The 26,155-nt window shown below is 36.0% G+C and overlaps 1 long non-coding RNA gene across 2 annotated transcripts; it reads right to left on the minus strand.

The window, feature by feature from the left end:
• Positions 1 to 9,291: 9,291 nt before the first annotated feature.
• LOC114712527 (uncharacterized) lies at positions 9,292 to 25,354 on the minus strand. Of its 2 annotated transcripts, none has more exons than XR_003737245.1 (3): positions 24,862 to 25,354; positions 10,887 to 10,981; positions 9,292 to 9,599 (listed from the first exon to the last, which is right to left on the minus strand). It is a non-coding gene; the product is annotated as an uncharacterized LOC114712527 (long non-coding RNA). The 2 variants fall into 2 exon arrangements; XR_003737246.1 differs by having other exon boundaries at positions 10,882 to 10,981.
• Between the last annotated feature and the right edge of the window lie 801 nt (positions 25,355 to 26,155).

Below are 26,155 nucleotides of genomic sequence, written 5' to 3' on the forward strand. Positions count from 1 at the left end.
GGCACCAAAACCGCATAAAGAATATCATATACAAACCAAATTAAATCATGACAAGACTTAAAATGCTTGCATTCGTAGCCACTTCAAAATGACTCATCACTTTTAAATACGAGGTAGACATCTTGTTAATGTCTATATAACCGAAAGTCTTTTATGATGAAAAATAAACAAATAAATGACAATGGTTTCGTATGCAGTAATCCTAACGCCATCATGTCATGTGTATGAGTTACTACAAAACTAAATTTGCTTCTAGAGGACTATCGGTAACATATCTAACGAATGTTATTGAAATCAATTTAATGTATTCATCCATCAAAAGCAATTGAAGCTCCAAGACTCCAACGGAAAGAACTAAATTCACCAATGAATCATACTCATCAATGTAAAGCAATAAACCGTCAACATTAATAATGTTTTAAGTATGGAGGTTATGAAAATTAATATAATTTAATAATATCTTTTAAGATAACCATTAGCTTTTAGAGCTTCCAACAAGACAACCATGAAATCACCCCATGTACACCAAAGTGAACATTAATGAACATTCATTGATTTTTTTTCTTTTTTAACTAAATAGTCTATCAAAACAAGATATTCTACTGGAAAAACCTCACCGTTTATTTGTTTTTACATTCTATAATCATAATATATAAAAAAAATGTATGAACTGCCAAATTAAGGGAAAGATGATATTGCTCCTTCAAAAATTAATGTTTACTTAAAAATCATAAAACTATGTTTCATAAAACCCATGAAACCAACGGCAAATTGATGATGAATAATAAGAGATGACGTTGATGGAGTAACAATGAAGTTGCAAGCAACTAAATTCAGTATATATTAGCCAAGACAACAAAACCTCCACATAAAAGAATTAGATATTCTGCCACCGTTACAAAAGTCAATTAATTTTTCAATAGTAAAGTCAATTATTGATATAAGCAGATTAACGAACAATATCCTTTGAAATACCTTGTGCACTAAACTCATTAAAGTTTCTTCTGCATGCCAACTGATACCATGTACCACAACGCAAAAACTACTTTTATTTATATATGCCCACCAATACTTGATTAATACTTTAAATCTGACATGTGCGTACCTGAGAGAGAAGACTAATACGCATAAATGGTAAGTAATCTTCACAGAAACATGTTCTACCATGGCGCATTCATTATTTACGCCTACAGCTCGTCCACTGTTTTAACGGTGTTCATATTAAACAAACCCTTCTTACGTAGAGCAAAGTGACATAACAACAGAAATTTAAAACTCAGGAGAAGAGAGAGAAGAGAAGAGCTCGGGGGTAGAACTCTACACACCTGACTATGCACCATACATTGCCTTTTCTAGGCAGATAATATGTGACCGTTGGGCTACCATATGATAATTGAAAATGGTTTTAATGACAATTAAAAGAGCAGTTTTTAAAGAACTAATTAAAGTGAATTAAAACATTTTAAGGCCATTGAATATGGTTTATGAAAGAATAAAACTGATTAATTAAAACATATAAATACATCAACGGTCATCTCTAACAGTCAGTTTTAAAGACTCTTCTTCTTAACCATTTTATTAGCTCAAGCTCACATCTTAATAAACACTACTAAGGTTTTCTCAATCTTGAGTAATATTGGATTTCTTCTGACACACTCATACACTGAAACTCCAACACATTTGACATTTCATTTCTAATTTTGAGATAATTTCATCATAATTTCCCCAAGCAACAGAGTATAGGGAAAATCCATTTTAAATCCTTCAATAATATCAAATTTTCAAATTGACTCACTAAATTTAGCAAATCCCAAACTAGTCCATGAGACTAATTAGGAATACGTAAATGCTTTATGTTTTACAACATTTACCCTCCCTTATTTTATTCAAAGCCACCTCTTTCTTTTTCTTCAAAGCCACGTCATTACAAAAAACAACGAAGTAGCAACGCGATTCTGACATAACTCAATTAGCGACGGGATATTTTTCATTATTTTCATAATAATCAGAATTTTTGTTTAATTACATTATTATTTGTATGTGTTAGTTTCTATCTATTAGTATTGAATTTAACATGTTCAAATGTTGAATGTTTAGTATAAAATTAGCAGTATGCTATAGAATTAACATAATGTTTGGTATATTAATTTCAACATATGAAATGACTGTTTGTTAATGTAGACAGTATAAAACAAGAGTGTAATTTATTCCCAAAATAATGTAACAAATTTAAATAACAAAGAAAATAATGTGTCCTTGTAACATTTTTTAATTGTGTTATTGCTATGGCTGCTGATGCTATTATATGGTGGTAATTTGAATTTGACAATAGCAAATGAACGAAATTGAATAAGGAAAAGAAGAAAAAAATAAATAAATTGGGAAAAAATCCCTCATTGAAAATTTTAGTGTGGGGAGGACTTTTTTTCTTTTTATAAAAAGATAAATTGTATATGAAAACTAGAATTATACAACTAAGGTCAACATCAAGGGCACTGATAAAGGGAAATGAGTAAAACATCAATTGTGTAAAAAGAGTGGCTAGAAAAGGACTAAAGCAACTAACATCTTTTGCCAAGATGCCATTAGAAACAGGATGACCAAGTAGATCATTGAGCAAATTCTTCTTATAAGAAACAACGTTGAAATGATTCAAAGATGCTGAGAAAATTGGAGCTACTTGAGTAATTAATCCAATGCAACATTAGTTTCTGATAGGAGATGCAAAAAAGATGAGGATTAGAAGAATGTAGTTTCACCACTTTAAAGGATTAGGTTTCATCTTGACCAAGTAAAACTGTAGCAACACAAGAGGTGTGCTTTTGAAATTTAACCATTCTCATGAATATAGTCCAAGCCTGTGCAGAGTCGAGAATGCTGTGAATTTCATAATCGGACAAAGGAGAAGAAGAAGGTACATTGAAAATATTAGGATTGTATGAAAAGCTTTGCCAGTTAAAATTTTTTGCAAGATAGTGAAAGGAGCCTTGGAAATCTTGAATGACTTGTTCCGGATTGTTGACGAGATCTCTGTGAAGTGCCGTATTTCTCTTAGCCCAAATTAGGACTTGATTCTTGCTAGTAAAATTTGGCTAAAATATATATTTAGTCTTTTAATTTTTTATAAGATTTCAATTTAGTTCTTTAACTTTAAAAAGTATATTTTTAGTATTTTAACCTTGAAAATAATATTTTTTTTAACAATCATGATTGTTTTAAAAATTAAACTTAAAATGTTAATATTTGATAATATTTTATTAACATTCAATATCTAAGCATCATCATTTTTTTGTTAAAGGTTTTTAAGGTTAAATAGCAAAACATATATTTTTAAAAGTTAAGTGTACTTTTAAAAATTAAGTGATCAAACTGAAACTTTATATAAAGCTAAAGGATTGAAAGTATACTTTAGTCTAAAATTTTTCACAGAGGGACAACACTTATATCAAGTTCATTATGTGCATTATGTGAGTTTTTAATTACACATGACTATGTATCCTATTTTTGAAATATTAGCATTTAATAATATTTAATTATAAGTTGACATAAAACCAAAAAAAAAAAAAACATCTAGCCATGTGTGATTAGAAAATTTGACATAATAAATATAATAAATTTGACCTAATTTTTTTCCTAATGAGAACTCTTCCAAATTTTCTCAAAAATAAATAGGCAAAATCATATAAAGTTTTTATTGATCCATATATAACAACTAGCTTTGAGATGACAATTATTTTGTACAACAACATTGAGGAGGATCTGAGACGCTCATGGCAACACAGTTCCCTCCCTTTGGGAATCCCTTGTTAAGGCATAATTGATTGCATTGAGAAGATGAAGCAGCAGAACATGGCCCCTGGCATGCTAATAGTGGATCAGTGAATCCGCTTGCTGGTCCTGCATTAGTATCAATAAGGCATTTCATTAATATTGTTTCAAAACTTTTCACTTAATTTTTTCCAATAAAATTAGTATATTTGATATCGTCAAGTTCAAAAAGAATGATGATGGCAAAAAAAAAAAAAAATTCAATAAAAATGATTTGAGTAATTATATATTCCCTCAATGGTGTTGTATAAGTTACTTTCAATAGTTTTATTAAAATTAAAGAGAATTTTAAAACCCTTTAACTCTGAAAATTAACAAATTTTTCAACAATACTCACATGCTTTGAGAAGTCCAGACCAGTTTTAAAAACATTAATCAATTACAATAATAATGAATAAGAAAAATATGAAGAAAAACGTAATAAGAAATGTCTTGTATGGTACCTTATGAAAAAGGATAAAACAAATCTCTTTTAAAAGCTTTATAATAAAAGGGATTGAAGGAATAGATATTTTGAGTTTTGCAAAAATCATATGGGCATTTTTCCTTCCTTTAAAAACTTATTTTTACAAATATCTTTACTTCTTCCGATTATACGCAACCTTAAAAATGAAGTATATATATCTGCCTTGAATTTTTTCAAACCAACATCTAGATGGAATTAAATCATGTTTAATTTTCAATGCTTATATTTCTCAAGTGCTCAAATGCAATCTAAAAGCTAAAACGATCGGACTATTTTTATATTTTACTTTAATTATAAGAAATAGGAAAAATCAATTTGGAGTCGGAGATCCTTTTAAATCAGGTTCCTAAGCTTTTTTTTTCCCCCATTTTGTTTAATCCTCTAAATTTCTGCCGTTAGATTCGGTAGTCCTTACCATTAAATAAGTATTAACAGTCTTAAAAATTTTCGTTACATAAAATTATCTTATTCCCAAAAGAGGATTGTTTATATAATTCTTAATCCAAGTGTAAAGAAGGAACGAGAAGAAGAAAAGGAAAAAAAAATTATGGGGGGAAGGATTCAAATTCCAAAATAAACCCGTGCAAAACTTTTTTAAAGAAAATTATTTCATTAGAAATATGAATCCGTACAAAAACTGTATTTCATATGAAATATGAATGGAGATTTGAAGAGCTTAGCTGTTAGTCTGACACAGTATCACTCAGTTTCATAAAATTAAAAACTTGAGTGATGTTCATATGATAATCCAATAATATAAAAATAAAATTAAAATCTTTTCATGTATGAAGCAATAACATAAATTAAGTTAAATGGAAAAAAGAATGTATAATCACCTGATGCAGAAACAAGAAGAAAGAATACAAGAACCGTACTGAAGAGATATGTGTGAGAAACTCTTGATGCCATTCTCTCTCAACTTCAGTTTGCTTCTCAAAATTGATTTTTTGATTTATGGATAATAAAACTCAATGACTTATAGGCCTTTATATATAACTTTATGATTTTGGATGCTCTTAGAATTCCTCTTTCTCATTTTTTTCCCCTTAGAATCTCATCTCCACCCTTAAATGGAAAAAAAAAAATAGATGGTTCAAAATTAATATTTTAACAAATATGTTAACAAATAGATATCCACCTTCTCTCTCATTTTGATGTAATATTGTAATAATAGATTTATAAAATATCAAATTTCAATACTTCATTTTTTATCTAAAGGTGGAGATGAGATTTTGAGAAGAAAATAGGAGGGATTTTAGAAGATCAAGATCGATCACGTATTCTCAATAGCATACAACTTTATGTTCTAGATATCGTTAATTATAAATGATTAGATTAAATGCAATTAATTATACAGATTATTAATTAGTACATTATATCTTAAAGATAAGATACTAAAAACCAGACCGGCCAATGGGGTCCAGTCCAGTTTTTCAAACCATGCTTAAATATAATGCTTATCTAAATACTTGAAACAAAACAAAAGGATAGAAGGAATGTAAAGTGCTATTAATGACAAAACAAAATCTGATACGCAAAGAATGTATATGCCAATTCAAAGATAGGAGAATATTAAAATGAATATACTAGAAGTGGAACGTTTTTCTTTTCTTTTTCTTTTCCTTTTTTTAAAAAAAGACTAAGGTATAAATTTACTCCGAAAGTTTTCATTTGGGAATACTGAGCACCTGAAGGTTTTTTTTTTTAGTTGCAAATTTGTTCTAAAAGTTTAAAATCGTAGCAATATTACGATGTATTATTAAAAAAATAGCATTGACCGTTAAAATAGTAATATTGATCATTAACATTTTTAATGGTAGGGGGACAATATTACTATGATTTTAATCTTTCAAAACAAATTTGCACTCAAAAATCCTTCTAGGTACCCAGCACTCTTGAATGAAAACTTCCTGAACAAATTTGTAGCTTAATCCTAAAAAAACATGACACTTTTAAACCTAACAGCCTGGTGCGGGATCTCATCTCTGTCCTTGAGATTAAATTTGATCATCTAGATTAGATTTGGATAAATCTGGAGTTAAAGTTTAAATTTGAAAAAACTTGCAATTGCAATTAGTTGCCTAATGCTATCGTGAATTAAGAAAGGATTATGTATTATAAATAGGGTGAAGTTATAAATTTACTCCGTAAATTTTTACTTAGGAGCGTTAGATATCTAAAAGTTTTTTTTGGGTGCAAGTTTGCCTAAAAAATTTAAAATCATAGCAATATTATCCCCTATAGTTAAAAAACTAATGCTGACCGTTAAAATAGTAATATTAACTATTTTTTTAATACAATAGAAGACAATAACTAGCTACTACAATTTTAAACTTCTAGAAGTAAATTTGCACCCAGAAAAAACTTCTGGATGCCTAGTACTTGGGATAAATTTCAATCTTAACCATTATAAATATTATTTGAATAATCTTCTAAAATGATATTATCTTATTAAAAGAAATTAAGAATTTTAAAACATATCACGAAAATGAATTTAGTGATATACAAATTAAATTCACAATAGTTATGTAACGAAAATTGACGATTGAATTTGACAATACAGGGTAATCAATTAATGTCATTATTAATGCTGAATTTGAAAATTCACAAGAGTTATTTTCTAGATTCATAAGGCAAGTTACCTAGCAATTGTATGTACATGTGTTAAAAACCACGCTTAACCAATTGATGATGTGGCCTCATCATGTTGGGGAAACTCACAGAAGTTAACATCGATATGCACTTACAAGAAAGGGTTGAGAAGCAAAAGATTTTGATTTAACTTATTGTAAATGATTTTGTGCTCTACAAAATACATATATGAGGAGAGTTTTGTTTCATAATATGCAAAAGTAATTTGTGAAAGTAGTAATCCCAAACATGTATTTGCCACCATCTTCACCATCTTAGCCAATGTGATTTAATTCATGACAATGAATTATGAATTCGAATTTTAATTCATCCTGAATTTGAAAATTCACAAGAGTTATTTTCTAGATTCATAAGGCAAGTTACCTAGCAATTGTATGTACATGTGTTAAAAACCACGCTTAACCAATTGATGATGTGGCCTCATCATGTTGGGGAAACTCACAGAAGTTAACATCGATATGCACTTACAAGAAAGGGTTGAGAAGCAAAAGATTTTGATTTAACTTATTGTAAATGATTTTGTGCTCTACAAAATACATATATGAGGAGAGTTTTGTTTCATAATAAAATGCAAAAGTAATTTGTGAAAGTAGTAATCCCAAACATGTATTTGCCACCATATTCACCATCTTAGCCAATGTGATTTAATTCATGACAATGAATTATGAATTCGAATTTTAATTCATCATATTTTGAAGGATTAATTTCTTCTGTTAGACCCAATTCTTTGGTATCTTGACTCCTACGTTTAATGCTCTTGATTTGATTTTGATATACTTTTAACTCCTCCCCTTGTATACGTAATTAATCCTTGGTAGGCTAATGGCGTTTGATTCTGTAGGAACACCTTTAAGGTTTACATTGAGTATGATGCGTCATGCTAGTTATTTTACGCATTGTTTTCTTAATAGAAAAAGCAATCTTTCCCTTTCTTGATAAGAGAAGAAGACGAAATAGAACCAACCTGCAAAACTGTTAAGCAAAATACCAAATTACCCATGCTTTTTATTCTCCAGATTTTTGAATTCTTCAACTTTCCAACCCCACTTATAAATTGTGTAGCGTCATTTACTAGTCATATTTAAATTGTAAATTTTGAAGAGTGAAGATGCATCCAGCATCTTGATCTTTTTTCTTAAATACATCCAATATCCTTTTTTTTTTACAGTGCATCCAACATTTTGATCTTTTTTTTTTATATACATTCAGCACCTTGATATTATTTTTAGTACATCCAGCATTGTTTTTTTTTCCTTTTTCTTTTTCACTTTTGAGGTTTATTACTTTCGTGCTATCTTTATTTCAGTAGTCTATTTTATTTTGATTTCCACATATCCCTTGCGCAGATCAGATTCTCTGTCATTAATAGTCTACTTAAGTTTCGGGATAAGTATCTCACACTTAAGGTATCGCAAAATAAAACTAATAAAATTTCATAGATGGTTCTCACGGAAACAAAAATTGCAGAAATGGGCTAGAATATATTTTTAGTCCTTTAATTCACTACAAAAAAATAAGCTATTAGCGACGGAAATTAGCGACAGAAATTTCGTCACTAAATCTATTTGCGACGGAACTTAGCGATGGAATTCCATCAGTAAAGTATTAGCGAAGGAAAATATTCTGCCGCAAACAGCCTCGTCACTAATTGGTTTAGCGACGGACTTTGTGTTCGGTCGCTAATTTTGCGACGGAATATTCCGTCGCTAAATGCAGTATTTAGCGACGGAATTTCCGTCGCTAATTCTACGTTATTTGCCACGGAATTGGCGACGGAATATTCCGTCACAAAGTACCGCATTTAGCGACGGAAAATTCCATTGCTAACTTGCTATATTTTGCGACGAAATTTTCCGTCGCTAACTCACACACATTTGCGACAGAATTTGCAACATAAATTCCTTGCAAATCAGTCGCAAATTTTTTTTCTTCAATTGTTATGCTTATTTTTTGATTTGCAACAAAAAATTTTCAGTTATTTTTTTTAAATAGGTTTTTTTAATAAATTTTTTAGAAAGAAATAAATTTCATGATAATAAGTAAAGTTTTTAAACTGCAAATAGTTCAATTTTTTTTTATAAGAAACAATTTGGAATTTAAAAATAATCCCATACAATAAAATGTCATAAATTTAAGAACATTAAGGTTAAAACCTCAAGTATGAAGAAAAAGGCATAATAGGTAATGCAAAATGAGCCACTCATATCACTTTGCTCATTCTGATAGTCCTACACGAAGCCTCAAGTATGAAGAAAAAGGCATAATAAGTAATGCAAAACAGAAATTGGCAACAAGCACAACTTATTGCCATCGTCACCCTCCCAGCCCAGGGCATATTGGATGTGGCTTTTAACTATATAAGTGTTTGTTCTCATAGCATCCTTTTTTATGTTGACATTGAGAAAATGTTTGACCAAGTCGTATTCTACATTCAGTCAGGGCAAATGTAACAAAAGGAAACCATATCGGCTATACATTGCCAGAATACCTTCCTTACTTTAATTAGCTTCTTTTCCAGCTCTGCTTTGGCACGTAATCGCCTACGCCTCAGAATTCCATGGTACTGCTTGGCATTAATGTAAACAGGCTCCTCTGCAATTTCCAATGGTAAGACCATTTGTGTGGTATGAACTCCTATACCATGAGAATGCACCTAACATAGTTCCCAACAAAAATGAAGAGAAGTCAGATTAAAGAAAAATCTTTTTCTGGTATGATCACTAAACAATAGAAAAGCCAAAAAAATCACACAGCCTAAGCTACAAAGTCTACAATAACATTAATATTAACTGTAAAATGATCATCTATGAGCATTCTAAACAAGGACAAAATCTAGGTCTAATTTTCAAGTATTTGATATTAGTTGTACTAACAAACACATTATAAGTTGAACTTTTACATTATTATATGATTGAATCTTTGAAAAACAAGTGTCTCCATGTATAATATGTTCATTGAAGAACCTTGGCCCACGCCCAAAACACAGTGCCATGTGATGGAGGCTAACTATGTGTTTTGTGGCGGCTATTCGTTTCCAGCGAGTTCTAGCCAAGTGTAAAGTGAATAGAGTGGTTGTAACAATCACTTTGCTGAAAGTTGAGATTCATCTTCACAACCTTCCATAAAGGTTGTTTGCAGCACGTAGCTTGTCATAAAATGCTTGTGCATCAGGATTTGGCATCTCTTCAACACTTTTTATAGTTATCCCTAAAACTCGGCCCATCTGCATCCATCACCATGGTCTCATATTGACTTAATTGATCACCAAGTGGTCCACCTAGCATTGGAGACATGGATGAATGATATTCTATACTTCTCTCACCATGACTAGTCCATATATAATAGTTTGGCATGAATCCATATTTATAAATATTTGTCTTTACCTCATCGAGAATGAGATATGGCCTACATCTACATTTCACACATGGACACCTAAGCTTCCCCAATTTTTGGCAATAAGGTGATTGCATTGCATAAGTAAGAAATTCCTCTACACCTTGCTCAAATTCTATTGTAACCCATTTAGTACACGGATCTATTCTATTGTACATCCATCTTTGATTTTTTGGGCCTTCCATTCTAAGAAAGAGGTGTGCAATAATAATATGTAAGAATTGGAGAAGACAAGTAATATATATGGCAAACAAATACACACACACACATATATATGAATAAGCAAAGTTAAATGTCAACATTTGTATATGAAGAAACTAACAAGTTTTATTTAAGGACAACTCCTACCAAAGGTACAAGACTTGCTAAACAATCATTAATAGATAGCTTTGAAGTAAAAAAAAAACTGAAAAAGATTTTGAAAAATGTAAGAGATAGGAATGTATTGAGACTACCTACCAACAACAATCAAACAACATATATCAAGCTAGATAAAAAAACAAAACATTATACGTCAACCCAACTAACAGTTAAATGGTCACCTTACTTGAATAGTTCTACAACTTGTGTTTGGGTTGCCACTAGACCTCTATCTAACTCTATCAAAGGAGCTGCTGTATCTCAAATTATTATAATCCAACCCTACACACACAATCAGGTCAACAAATTAAAACCAGAAAAAAAAAAAAGCACTCACCAAGCAACCAAGCATTTCAATAATTGGTAAATATAATATAAATTAAGCATAAGCAACCAAGCATTTCAATAATTGGTAACTCTATACATAGACAATATATACGTACATCATAAGTCCCTTAATATTCTAAGCAACCAAGCATCTCATGTAATGACAGATTTTACATGTATTTGCCCAATTATGGCGTTGCAAAAGTGATGTAAATCTACATAATAGTTATGGAATGCTCAATCAGTAGGAAAGTGTTTTGCTGTTTCAGGTAATAATGCTCATAATGTTTGAGGCTGAAATTATAGGCATTTTGGATAAGATGTTTGCAATCTTTTTAAGTTGTAATATGCTAAGGGATTAACATCTCAGCTCTTGTTTATTTCCTTTGGAATGATCAATGCATATAGTTGGGGCTAGGCTTGTAGTAATAACTCAAAATCAGATTCTAATCTGATAGGATCTTTGACCATCCCAATGAAATGACATCCTAACAATATAAAATTAATAATACAATCAGAAAAAAATTAGAAATCATTAAAGCTAATAAACCATAATAAATTAAAGAGCTAAAGTTTTAGTGTTGAAATTGCATGCATATTGTAACATCCCTTTTTTTTTCTTTATCTTATTATAGGATTTAAGTTATATGGTTATGAGATTAGTTAATATTATTAGAATTAAATCTTATTGAATAACTTGAAAATTATAATTTCAGTAATATATAAATTATATATATATAAGAAAAAAAAATATACATATTATATATATTTTATTATTATATATAATATATTATATTATAAAAGTGGGTGGCACGTGGCCACCCACTGTTCGGTTGAAGGAAAGGGAGGGTTGATCCCGTGCCCTTTCCCTTAATCTTAAAAAAAAAAAAAAAAGGTGGGAATTTGGAGTGAAATAGTGGGTCACGTGACCCACTATTTGAATGTGTTTTCCTCCGCCTCACCGTTTCATTTGAAGAGTAGCGCACGCCCACTTCCTTTTTCCTCCTCCCCTTTTTTTTTTTCCTTTCGCGTCTCCTGGTTCGTCTTTCTTCCTCCGCCGCCGCGCAAGAGTGAGTGAGTGTGTGAGGGAGTTTGAGGGTGTGAGAAAGAAAGGGGTTTTACTTGGACACATATAAGATATCTAAGTAAGTCATCTTCATCCTAATTTTATTATTTAGCTCATTCTTTTTATTTTCTAAGTTATGGCAGAATGAATATTTTTAGGGCTTGTTAGATTTTTAATTTTTAAGGCTTCTAATTTAGTATTAGGATATTTATAGAGCTTATGTGGTTAGAATAAGAGTGTTATGACTTAGATTTTAGTTGGATGGTTGATTTGAGGCAATGTAAATTAGGGATTGGTTGGGAAATGGTGATTTGTATTAATGATGATATTAATTTCAAAATTTATCTCTTAGTTGAGTTCACTTGAGGTTATATTGAGGATCCAATGCTTAAACTTTGAGGATTGTTGTTGAAATAGTAATGTTGATGATTCTTGGAGAGACTTTAAGTAGTGGAAGTTGGGTGTTTAGAGTAAATTGAGGAAAATATTATAAGTTATTGATTCTAATGAATGGGAAATGATTAATGGAATAAGGGAATAGAATTTTAATAATGATTGAAGACATAGTTGATATATGGTTATTTTTCTAAGAGTTAAAGTAAGCACTTTTTGGAGATTTTTGGATGATTTGAAGGAAATATTCTTATTAATGATGTGAATGAGAGAAATAGAGTTGGGAAGTATTAGGAATTGTCACTTGGAGGAATAGATGAATTATTATTTTTCTAAAGATAATTTTTTAAGCAAGCCAATTATGGGGATTTAGTTGATAAACTATTTTAATGCTATATTAATTAGCCTTTTTATTAATATATGTTTATAAACTTATTGTTGTAGAGTGAGCTTGGTTTGGGCTCTTGGGTCTTGAATCCTCCTACTTTTAGTTCTTGTGTCAAGAACTTGAGGTAACCACTTTCTAATTTACCTTGTATGCTTGTTGATGTGATTATAAGCATGTGTTGATATTATAAATGTTCTCAATATGTGTTATGGTGGTTTTGTATGAAAAGTAATTTATATATCTATATCAAGATTTATGTTTTGATAAATTTATTAGTTAAGTGGGCATGAATTATTTCATCTTATGAATATCTTGTTGATGTTGAACAAACTTGATTATTGAATATGAGAATACTTTATGGATATGAAATTGTGTGGAATTGGATGGTTGGATTGAGGCTGTGTTGGTTGTGCTAAATGTAGTTGTGGGAGGTCTGATTATTTATACCACGTGGTATAGCCGCCACTTGGCGCCCAGTGGTTGGCATTAACATTCTTAGGGCCCTCGGTATCACCCTTCCTTTGGCCGGGTCAAGGGTCAGCCCAAGGGACATGACACCTTTCCATATTCCAAGGAAAGGGAACCCATGGTCCGATATGAGCTCTGTAACTTTTGGCCGAGTTACACCTCATTATTGGAGAGCTTGGTGCAGTCTTGTAAAAGAGACGAATCCTATTATGTGTGAATAGCCCATGGCTTCTGTCAGAGGTTACAAGGAGGTTATAAGGATGGTTGATGAAGTCCTATGCATGCAAGTTACTTTTTGAATTATTATATGTTGTTTTCTGTAAAGATGTTTAACTTATATGTTATTTGAAATTGTACTTTGCCCGCTTAACTATCTTGTAATCACTCCCTGGATACTTGTTGAATTGGAATTGTGGTTACTGGGTCAATTTGACTCACCCCGTGGTTATTTAACATTTTTCAGGCGAGGGTTCAGGTGTTGGTCCCAAGGGGTAGGTGTCCGAGGCTTGAGTTTTCCTTTCCACTCAGTATAGCCTCTATTTTGATATACATGATTTGACTGATGTATATTGCCAAACTTTAGGGCCTTTTTGTTTTAGTTAACATTATCATAGCCTTTCCGCTGCATTCTAGACTTGTACTATTGGGCGGAGCCCTTTTTGGACATATGTGATTGTTATTTTGATTGCACTTGATAATGGGCAGCAATGGTAGTTGTTTTGGTGGACTTCAAATGCCCTAGCCCATTTACAATTGGTCTTAATTGTATTTGAGATTTCAGAGTATTGCTGATGGATTTGATATATACATGAAAAATCAAATGTTGATCCTTTCTTATTTGATTAACTATCTTTACTATTCTGGAACAGTAACTACTACTCTGTTAAAGATTTGGTTTGTTATTGACTATGGTAGATTTCTATTTGATTAGGTTTGTCCTTCCTACCATGGTTAGCCTTTTAAAGCAATTATCCTTTTGAAAAGGTTTATTTACCATGAATTACGGCGGTTGTTACACATATTGAAAGAATTTTGTAAAAGTATAAGTTTAGTGATGGAATTCAATTGATACATGTTAGTATCGATATACTGGTCCCCATGAGGTTCTTAATGAAGATTCCCCTACTACAAGTATTTTTAATTTCTTTTAAATCATGATGAGTCTGATACATCATTTGCTTGCTAGATTAATAGTATTCCAGTATGTTTTGGCCATATCCAGGCAATACTCTTCATTTATATTTTACACTGACAGGCTCGTCATAAGTTACCAAATGCCTTGAAGCATTGCAACTGTAAGACCCTTAACCTCAAAACATTATAACTCGTCATAAGACCACTACTATGGTAGAAAAAGAAAGATGTTACAACAACTACCATAGTAGAAAGAAATTGCGTAATTTTAGAAAATTAACATTTAAAACTTGGTTCCATCTCAAATGCAGTTGCATGCAACTATCATCATTCAATCACAATCACTGGGCCTCCGAGCCTCCGGCCCGGGTAACGACATACATCAAAATCAGCCCATCCCAATAGATCTCAACCACGAATAACAAAATTTCATAAAATAATAGGAATGGCCTCCGGCCAACAAAACGAGTAGATAATATATTCTCCAGTTTACAAAATTAATAAAAAGGGGCCTCCGGCCCAATTGAAATAAGAAGAAAATACACTTCCTCCAGTTTACGAATAAATCGAGCAATCAAAATAGTTTAAAAGGACCCTAAACGTGGCAATATACAACTATCCATACATAAATAAAGCTAGAGGCCTAAAGCTAACCAAGCTCAAGCCTCTGCGTCTCTTCCCGAAGGCGCACGCCTAGAACCTTCACCTGAAAATATTGTAAACCACGGGGTGAGACAAAGTCCCAGTAACCAACCTTTCCAATACTAGGTACTACTAAATAGGTGCTCGTGAGGTGTCAAGTGGGGCAGTTCACAAATCATATATATATATATTGATAGCCACAACAATTCATGCAAGTGCAATGATGCAATCCCATCAATCAAATCCCTCACTTTGGGGGATTTTCAGGAGCCGAACCCGGCCTATCCCTCACTATGGGGGACGTAAGGAGCCATAAAGGCCTATCCCTCACTCTGGGGGACGTAATGAGCCCGAAGGCCTATCCCTCACTATGGGGACGTAAAGAGCCAACCATCATGCATTAATGGAGGCCTTACCACGTGGTAGTAACTATCAAACTCTCACCAAATCCCAATTATGCATCATGCTCAAATCATAATCAAGAGTAATAATCATTTCACAATTAACCTCATTCAGTGGCATATCTTTCACAATTCCAAAATTCATTTCACAATTCCAAAATTCATTCATCATTAGTCGAAAACCCCACAAGACGGTTTTCCCTTTCTATATACAACATATAGTTTGAACACAATTACTACTTGGAGCACAAAACACAAATCTACTCACAATACCACAGAAGCAAGTACTAAGGATTGGAAAGTGGTTACCTCTCGCCTGAGCAAGGAACAACAACCAACGATGTGGCCCCGTGCACCACCAAGACTCACAACCGGTCTACACAAGCACACAAACACACAACCAACATATATTAGCTCTCAAACTAATAATGTGGCCAAAACAACACTTGGGGACACAAAATTCCTATCTCCCATCAAAACTCTACCCAACTCAAAGGGTATAACTATCAAACAACACTCCAAAGTCCTCAAAGTCTATTAAAACATCAATCTCCTTCAAGCATCAATTAGAGTTCAAACCTCAAGGACCCACTATAGGAATTCACACCCAAACATCCCATTTGAGCAATTAAGGTTCCAACAACAATTCTAAACCGATTAAACATCCAATTTAACCCTCCTTAACATAACCCAATTCACAAAACTCAAAATCAATCTCTACATTATCATCCTCAATCCCAAATCATCCAATTCCATAAACCCTAACTCCAAAAATTCAAGATTCTTTAAATCCAAGAAACTACACCGATTAAATACTTAAACTAACCCAATGCAATCAATTAAACTCAAAACAATCGGTCAAAAACCTCAGTTCCATCACAACTAGAAAACCTAGGGTTCCACCAAAAATCCTCAGAAATTCCAAGAATTCCAAGAAAGAAAGAAGATTAGAGGTTAAAATCACTTACTTGAGGTAATGGATCCTTAGAAATGTCTCCTCCAAGCCTCAAAACCGAAACCCTAGCAGAGCTCCTCTCTCCTCCTTCAGATTTTCTAATTTTCGCACACTGAACCCTCCAGCGATTATATAGAATCGCGACCTTCGCCGCGGCGAACTCCATCTTCGCCGCGGCGAACTAATCCCGAGAGGGATTACTCGCCTGAAAAACCGACTTCGCCGCGGCGAACTCCAAACTTCGCCGCGGCGAAAGCTTCCCGAGAGGAAACTCTCGCTCGCCCAGAAAACTTCGCCGCGGCGTGCCCTACCTTCGCCGCGGCGAAACCTTCCCGAAAGGGAAGCCTCGCTCACCAGAACAACTTCGCCGCGGCGTCCCCCAGACTTCGCCGCGGCCAAACCTTTCCGAGAAGACACTCCCCTCTGAAACTCCCGGTGCGCCGCGGCGAACATACCCTGAGAGGGGTACGTTCACCTATTCCTCCAACAACCTCAAATCCAACCCAAACACCAAGATCAAGATTAAATCACTAATCTATCCTCAAAATCAACCCAAAAGAGGCTATTAAAACCCGATAAAACTTAGGATGTTACAATTCTCCCCAACTAAGGAATTTTGTCCCCAAAATTCAAGCAATCACACAAACACCACACAAACAAACACAAAACACTTACTAAGAAAACAAACGAGGGTAATCACGTCGCATCCTTTCCTCTGTCTCCCAGGTGGCATCACCAGGACTCATGCCCTTCCAGAAGACTTTCACCAATCGAATGGTCTTATTCCTCAACTGCTTGTCCTTCACATCAAGGATCCTTTCGGTTCAGCCTGGTAAGTTAGATTGTCATCCAGCTCCACCTCCTCAGGCTCTATGATGTGAGACGGATCAGGGTGGTACTTCTTGAGTTGGGACACATGAAACACATCATGTACATTGGACAGGTGCGGCGGCAAAGCAACTCGATAAGCCACTTCTCCAATTCTCTCCAGAATTTCAAAGGGTCCAAGAAATCTAGGAGATAACTTCCTCGCTTTAATGGACCTCCCAATACCAGTAGTAGGCGTGACCCTCAAAAACACATGGTCACCCTCACAAAATTCCAATGGTCTCCTCCTCCTATCAGCATAACTCTTTTGCCGGCTCTGAGCTGTCAACAACTTCTGCTTGATGATCTCAATCTTCTCTGTAGTAGCATCTACCAAATCTGGTCCTAAAACCGTTCTTTCACTTAGTTCCGTCCAACAAAGAGGCGATCGACACTTCCGGCCATAGAGTGCTTCATAAGGGGCCATCTGGATGCTGGCATGGTAGCTGTTGTTGTAGGCAAACTCAGCTAAGGGTAGGTGATCAATCCAACTCCCCTTGAATTCAATGGCACAAGCCCTCAACATATCCTCTAGCGTCTGAATTGTCCGCTCGGTCTGTCCATCGGTCTGTGGGTGATATGCCGTACTGAACTTCAACTTAGTACCCAAAGCCGCATTCACCGCTTTCCAAAAGTTAGAAGTAAAGCGCGGATCTCGGTCCGAGACTATACTCGACGGAACACCATGAAGCCTGACGATTTCATCCATGTACAACTTGGCCATTCTCTCCAAGGTATAATTGACTTTGTAGGGTAAAAAGTGAGCAGATTTTGTCAATCTGTCCACCACCACCCAAATAGCATCATACCCTTCGGGTGTCCTCGGCAAACCTACAATGAAGTCCATGGAGATGCTGTCCCACTTCCACTGAGGAATTTCTAGCCCTTGTAACAAACCTCCAGGTCGTTGATGCTCTATCTTGACCTTCTGGCAAGTCAAACACCGAAGTACGAAGTCAGTCACTTCCTTCTTCATGTTGGGCCACCAATACTGCTGCTTTAGGTCATGGTACATCTTGGTTGCTCCGGGGTGGATGGCGTAACGGCTTCGATGAGCCTCCTCTAGGATAGTTCTTTTAATCTCCTCGTCCTGGGGAACACAAATCCGGTTCTTATACTTCAGGATGCCCATATCTCCAAGTTCATAGTCCTGTACTGGGCCATCCTCCAATTCTACTCGAATCTTTGCCAACTGATCATCTTCCCATTGAGCCGCTCGTAAATCCTGATAGAATTCATAATCTCCAAGCACTGCACATAAAGTAGCCTGCTCCGACGGTACAATTGGGATCTCTAACAACTCCTCGAGCAAGAATTGTTCCTTTAAGCTTATACAGAACACATGCACTGCTTTTCTACTCAGAGCATCCGCTACCACATTTGCTTTTCCAGGATGATACTTAATCTCGAAGTCATAGTCCTTCAGGAACTCCATCCAACGACGCTGTCGGTTGTTCAACTCTTTCTGATCCACCAAGTATTTCAAACTTTTATGGTCACTGAAGACTTCGAACTGGGAGCCATACAGATAATGCCTCCAGATCTTTAGTGCAAAAACTACTGCCGCTAGCTCCAAGTCATGGGTTGGGTAGTTTTCCTCATGTGGCCTTAGCTGCCTGGAAGCATATGCCACCACCTTATTGTTCTGCATTAGCACACAACCCAAACCCTTTAGTGATGCATCGGTGTAAAGCACATAAGGTACTCCGGGGATTGGAAGAGTAAGCACTGGAGCTGTAGTCAACTTGGTCTTCAGCTCTTGGAACGCTGATTCACATTTCTCCGTCCAAACAAACGGTTGATCCTTCTTGGTTAACTTGGTCAACGGCATTGCAATCTGAGAAAAGCCTTGGATAAACCTCCGATAGTATCCAGCTAATCCCACAAAACTCCGTACCTCAGTTACCGATCTAGGGACTTCCCACTTAAGTACTGCGTCCACCTTGTTAGGATCCACTGCTACTCCCTGAGCTGACACCACATGACCCAAGAACTTCACTTCTTTTAACCAAAACTCGCACTTTGACAGCTTAGCATACAACTGGTGATCCCTCAATATCCGTAGTGCGATGTGAAGATGCTCTCGATGTTCTTCCTCACTTCTAGAATAAATCAAAATGTCATCGATGAACACTACCACAAATCTGTCCAAATAAGGTCGGAAGATCCGATTCATGTAGTCCATAAAGACAGCTGGAGCATTTGTAGTCCAAAAGGCATCACCAAAAACTCATAATGTCCATAACGAGTTCGAAAGGCCGTTTTTGAAATGTCCTCTGCTCGTACCCTCAACTGATGGTATCCTGATCTCAGATCGATCTTAGAGAAAACTGATGCTCCGACTAATTGGTCCAATAAGTCATCAATTCTAGGCAACGGGTACTTGTTCTTGATTGTGACCTTGTTCAATTGTCGGTAGTCGATACACAGCCTCAAGCTACCATCTTTCTTCCTCACAAACAAAACCGGCGATCCCCATGGTGACACACTTGGTCGGATAAGTCCCTTTTCTAGCAATTCTTCTAGTTGCTTTTTCAACTCGACTAATTCCGAAGGAGACATTCTATAGGGAACCTTGGAGATTGGGGTGGTTCCCGGAACCAACTCTATGGAGAACTCCACTTCTCGCTCTGGAGGTAGTCCTGCAACCTCGTCCGAAAACACTTCGGGGTAGTCCCTCACCACAGCTATCTGTTCAATTCCTCCTGCCTCATCCTCACTAATTGAAAAGAAGACAATGAAGGCCTGGCACCCTTTCCTCACCGCCTTCTCTACTTGAGCAGCTGACAACAAAACCGGACCACTTGACATTTCAGCACATAAGGCACCTACCGGGATTGTCACCAACCTCCTTTTACAATCAAGGATTGCTCCATTGGCCATCAACCAGTTCATGCCAATAATCACGTCAATACCTTTCAGAGGTAGACAAAACAAATCTATTGTAGAATCTCGCTTCTCAAACTGAAGTGCAAGCTCTAGACACGCTCTTCCAGTTACTACAGTGACTCCAGCAGGAGTAGACACCTTAAGTCATAAGGTAGCTCAACCACAGGCAAGCTCAACTTCTGAGCACAGTCCACAGAAATAAAGGAGTGCGTAGCACCCGAGTCAAATAAAGCAGAAATAACATGTCCCTCAAGTAGAATGTTACCTCGAATCAAGTTCGGAGATGCAGAAGCCTCCTCATTTGTCATCGCATAGACACGCCCTGGAACAGTAGAACGACCAGCTGAGGTGTCGGCTGACTCTCTGGACAGTTTCTGGCAATATGTCCCCACCGGTGGCATCGAAAGCACTCCCAGCATTGCCCCGCATGCCTACCCCCACATCTGGGGCACGGTCCAGTAACACTTGGAGTGGTCACTGAAGAATCTCGACGGGAGCCCTGTCCCCCGCCAGCTTGATTGTTTGGATTCTGGCGCCTCTGCATAAAGCCCCTCTGAGCATTCACCCTCTGATTCTGCCCTTGATTCCTATTTCTCCCTGAGCTACTCGAGCTCCCAGAGCTATATTGACTCCTCTTCCCCACTCCTCCTGTAGGACCAGGATAACGGGCCGCTCTAGCTTGATTCTCAGCCCTCCTTGCCTCTACCACCTCTCTTGTCCTTCTAGCCGCAACCCGCAGCTTCACACACATCTCCTCAAAGGTTTGACCTCTAACAAGGCCAATTGCTGTTTCAACTCCGGCCTTGCACGGTTCATCAATTGTTGAGCTAACCAGAGTGAATGATCTTCCGTCTGCCTTGGCACATACTTTGCCAAATCTATAAACCTTGTGATAAATTAGTCCTCATGCATCTCGCCCTGCTTCAAAGAATAGAATAGGAATTGCTTTTCCATTCGCAACTCCTTTGGAAAGAAGTGATCATAAAACATCCGCTTGAAAGTATCCCAATCCAGCTGAGATATATCAGAGGGTCTCGTACTATCCCACCAATGTCTTGCTTGCTCCACAAGATAGGTGACCGCCACTTGTACCTTGAGCGGAGAAAGACAAGGAACAGCAGTAAAGATTGTCTCCATCCGCTCAATCCATTTTTCTGCATCTGATGGTTCCAAACTTCCTTTGAACTGGGGAGGATCATGACGATGCACCTCTCTCCATACCTTAGTGATATCATTCAGCAACAGAGGGTAAATCACTCCCTCTGAAGTGCCTCCTCCCTGGCTATCAGCTCGATACTCCTCCCTCTGAGGTAAATCTTCAGCTCGATCACCACTCCTAACCCCTCTTTCTCCTACTCCTCGTGCTTCTATAGTCACCTCATTCTCTCGGTCCTCTTGATTGACCGACTCTTGGTGCTTCCTGTGAAGTCTTCTTCAAACTTCCTCAACCTTTCATCCACCACCGCCGTCATCATCTCCCTCATTTGTCTCAGAAAAGCCTCACTCTCTTGAGGCGGTCCATTACCGGCTGGATCTGTTTGACGTGTCCGTACCATCCTTCCTCTCCCCAACTAAGGATGGAAACCCTCATTAGTAAAGAAAGAAAGGAAACACAAAACAAACAGGGAAGGTATGTATGAAGTATGTATATTGCCACTAGGAAAAGAAACAATTTCAAAGAAACAAACCGGCTCTGAATACCAATTTGTAAGACCCTTAACCTCAAAACATTATAACTCGTCATAAGACCACTACTATGGTAGAAAAAGAAAGATGTTACAACAACTACCATAGTAGAAAGAAATTGCGTAATTTTAGAAAATTAACATTTAAAACTTGGTTCCATCTTAAATGCAGTTGCATGCAACTATCATCATTCAATCACAATCACTGGGCCTTCGAGCCTCCGGCCCGGGTAACGACATACATCAAAATCAGCCCATCCCAATAGATCTCAACCACGAATAACAAAGTTTCATAAAATAATAGGAATGGCCTCCGGCCAACAAAACGAGTAGATAATATATTCTCCAGTTTACAAAATAATAAAAAGGGCCTCCGGCCCAATTGAAATAAGAAGAAGATACACTTCCTCCAGTTTACGAATAAACGGGCAATCAAAATAGTTTAAAAGGACCCTAAACGTGGCAATATACAACTATCCATACATAAATAAAGCTAGAGGCCTAAAGCTAACCAAGCTCAAGCCTCTGCGTCTCTTCCCGAAGGCGCACGCCTAGAACCTTCACCTGAAAATATTGTAAACCACGGGGTGAGACAAAGTCCCAGTAACCAACCTTTCCAATACTAGGTACTACTAAATAGGTGCTCGTGAGGTGTCAAGTGGGGCAGTTCACAAATCATATATATATATATTGATAGCCACAACAATTCATGCAAGTGCAATGATGCAATCCCATCAATCAAATCCCTCACTTTGGGGGATTTTCAGGAGCCGAACCCGGCCTATCCCTCACTATGGGGGACGTAAGGAGCCATAAAGGCCTATCCCTCACTCTGGGGGACGTAATGAGCCCGAAGGCCTATCCCTCACTATGGGGGACGTAAAGAGCCAACCATCATGCATTAATGGAGGCCTTACCACGTGGTAGTAACTATCAAACTCTCACCAAATCCCAAATTATGCATCATGCTCAAATCATAATCAAGAGTAATAATCATTTCACAATTAACCTCATTCAATGGCATATCTTTCACAATTCCAAAATTCATTTCACAATTCCAAAATTCATTCATCATTAGTCGAAAACCCCACAAGACGGTTTTCCCTTTCTATATACAACATATAGTTTGAACACAATTACTACTTGGAGCATAAAACACAAATCTACTCACAATACCACAGAAGCAAGTACTAAGGATTGGAAAGTGGTTACCTCTCGCCTGAGCAAGGAACAACAAACCAACGATGTGGCCCCGTGCACCACCGAGACTCACAACCGGTCTACACAAGCACACAAACACACAACCAACATATATTAGCTCTCAAACTAATAATGTGGCCAAAACAACACTTAGGGACACAAAATTCCTATCTCCCATCAAAACTCTACCCAACTCAAAGGGTATAACTATCAAAACAACACTCCAAAGTCCTCAAAGTCTATTAAAACATCGAATCTCCTTCGAAGCATCAATTATAGTTCAAACCTCAAGGACCCACTATAGGAATTCTACACCCAAACATCCCATTTGAGCAATTAAGGTTCCAACAACAATTCTAAACCGATTAAACACCCAATTTAACCCTCCTTAACATAACCCAATTCACAAAACCCAAAATCAATCTCTACATTGTCATCCTCAATCCCAAATCATCCAATTCCATAAACCCTAGCTCCAAAAATTCAAGATTCTTTAAATCCAAGGAAACTACACCGATTAAATACTTAAACTAACCCAATGCAATCAATTAAACTCGAAACAATCGGTCAAAAACCTCAGTTCCATCATAACTTAGAAAAACCTAGAGTTCCACTAAAAATCCTCAGAAATTCCAAGTAATTCCAAGAAAAAAGAAGATTAGAGGTTAAAATCACTTACTTGAGGTAATGGATCCTTAGAAATGTCTCCTCCAAGCCTCAAAACCGAAACCCTAGCAGAGCTCCTCTCTCCTCCTTCAGATTTTCTAATTTTCGCAACACTGAACCCTCCAGCGATTATATAGAATCGCGACCTTTCGCCGCGGCGAACTCCATCTTCGCTGCGGCGAACTAATCCCGAGAGGGATTACTCGCCTGAAAAAACCGACTTCGCCGCGGCGAACTCCAAACTTCGCCGCGGCGAAAGCTTCCCGAGAGGAAACTCTCACTCGCCCAGAAGAACTTCGCCGCGGCGTGCCCTTACCTTCGCCGCGGTGAAACCTTCCCGAAAGGGAAGCCTCGCTCACCAAAACAACTTCGCCGCGGCGTCCCCCAGACTTCGCCGCGACCAAACCTTCCCGAGAAGACACTCCCCTCTGAAACTCCCGGTGCGCCGCGGCGAACATACCCTGAGAGGGGTACGTTCACCTATGCCTCCAATCAACCTCAAATCCAACCCAAACACCAAGATCAAGATTAAATTGCTAATCTATCCTCAAAATCAACCCAAAAGAGGCTATTAAAACCCGATCAAACTTAGGATGTTACAGCAACTATCAGAGTGAAATCTATATCAGCTTTACATAAGGGGGGATTTTTTTAGTTAGGTAATTGAATCTATAATGGAAATAAACAAACTAGGATGCTTTACACATGATTAACTTGCAACATTCTCATTTCATGAGTTTTACGTCAAGAGCAACCAAATGCTTATGCCATCACCATTACACAACACTCATGCACCGACTATGATGAACGTAATATGGAAGCAACAACACAATCAGATGTTTGTACTTTGATAGCTCGAAGAATGAGGTTTCTTAGATAGAAGCCAATTCCAATAATACAACAATAAATATAAAACGAATAACCATAAAAAGCAAATGAAAGCAAAAAGGCCTAATTTACAGAAGTTACGAATAAGGGTTGGGAATTACAAATGTTTGTATACAACAATAAATATAAAACTCCAATAAAAAAGCATATATATCAAAGACCAGTATACATTAAAGCTTGCCTAAATGTGTACCTCATTTTCCATGTCCCAGAATGACTTGCAGAGAATCCAATCAACCAAATGAAGTGCTAATCCTCTGCAATGTCACTAGTTAAGGTAGTACTAAAAGGCAGTCACTTAGTACCAGTAGAAATATTTTCAACAAAACTAGAAGGGAGATCTGAACCTTGAAATAAAAAGTAACCCACAAATAAAATGAAATCTAAAAGGGAATCTGAACTAGAAGATGAAAACAAGAAATAGAATGCCAAGAAGCTACCTAGTGACAAATCTGAACGCTAACGATGAAAATAGAGGAGGCTGACATAACGGAGTAGAATCTAAACTTTGAAGAGGAGACCAAAGAATGTGAACGGACACAACAACACAAACAAAAGGCCGACACTTTGAGTCTCAAAACCTGCACATTCAGGCGCGATTTGATCTGAGGAGGGGAAATGGAAGAAGAGTAGGAGTGGAGGATTGGAGGTGCCTTTGCTGGACTGGCAGACGATGGTGAAGGGGTTTCATTAGAGAAATAAACCCTTAGGCGTTGAGGAAACCCTTAGAAGTGGTCTGGCTCCTCCTCTTGCGATTCTTGTAATTTTTTAAAAGAAGGAAATTAGAAAAAAAATCCTAAAGAGAGCAAATTTGTGATATTTGTGGAGGGAAAATGAATTTTGCCTTTGCAAACGGAGGGAACATGCGAATATTTTGGAGGGCCAAGATTTTTCATACACATATAGATATAAAATCTAATTAAATGTTTCTTCAGTAAAAAATTATAAAATAAAATTGTTATTATAGAAAATATACTTAGCATTAAAATGATAAATTAATTATTAAAATTATTCCTTTTAATTATAATACCTCTCTCTCACATATATTATCTCACTTTTAATTATATCACATCTCTCTCTCACACATTCTATCTTTCAGTACCTTCCCTCTCAACTTTCCCTCCTTTTTTTTCCTAGCAATTTTTGCCATCTAAGCATGTAATTAGGGAAAATTAATACATACCTCAAAACCTAAATAGTAATAATAATATAGAAATACTGTCCAATAATGTTAAACTAATATCATACATATATATAGTGATATAAATATAAGATATATCAAGAAATAAGCATTAAAAAGAATATAATAATGTTAAAATAAAAAACATAAATATAAGACACTTCAATAATAAAGATTTAAACCGCAGTTTATTCGAAATATTTTTATCAAATTTAATACAAATATATTTGAAATCTTTGACAATAAAATATAGATATATTTAAATATGAAATTTACAAATTAAATTTAATCCACAGGATTATAATGA

The sequence above is a fragment of the Neltuma alba genome, unplaced genomic scaffold (genome assembly GCF_004799145.2).
Source record: "Neltuma alba isolate B1F8T4 unplaced genomic scaffold, ASM479914v2 tig00001829_pilon, whole genome shotgun sequence".
NCBI lineage: Eukaryota > Viridiplantae > Streptophyta > Magnoliopsida > Fabales > Fabaceae > Neltuma > Neltuma alba.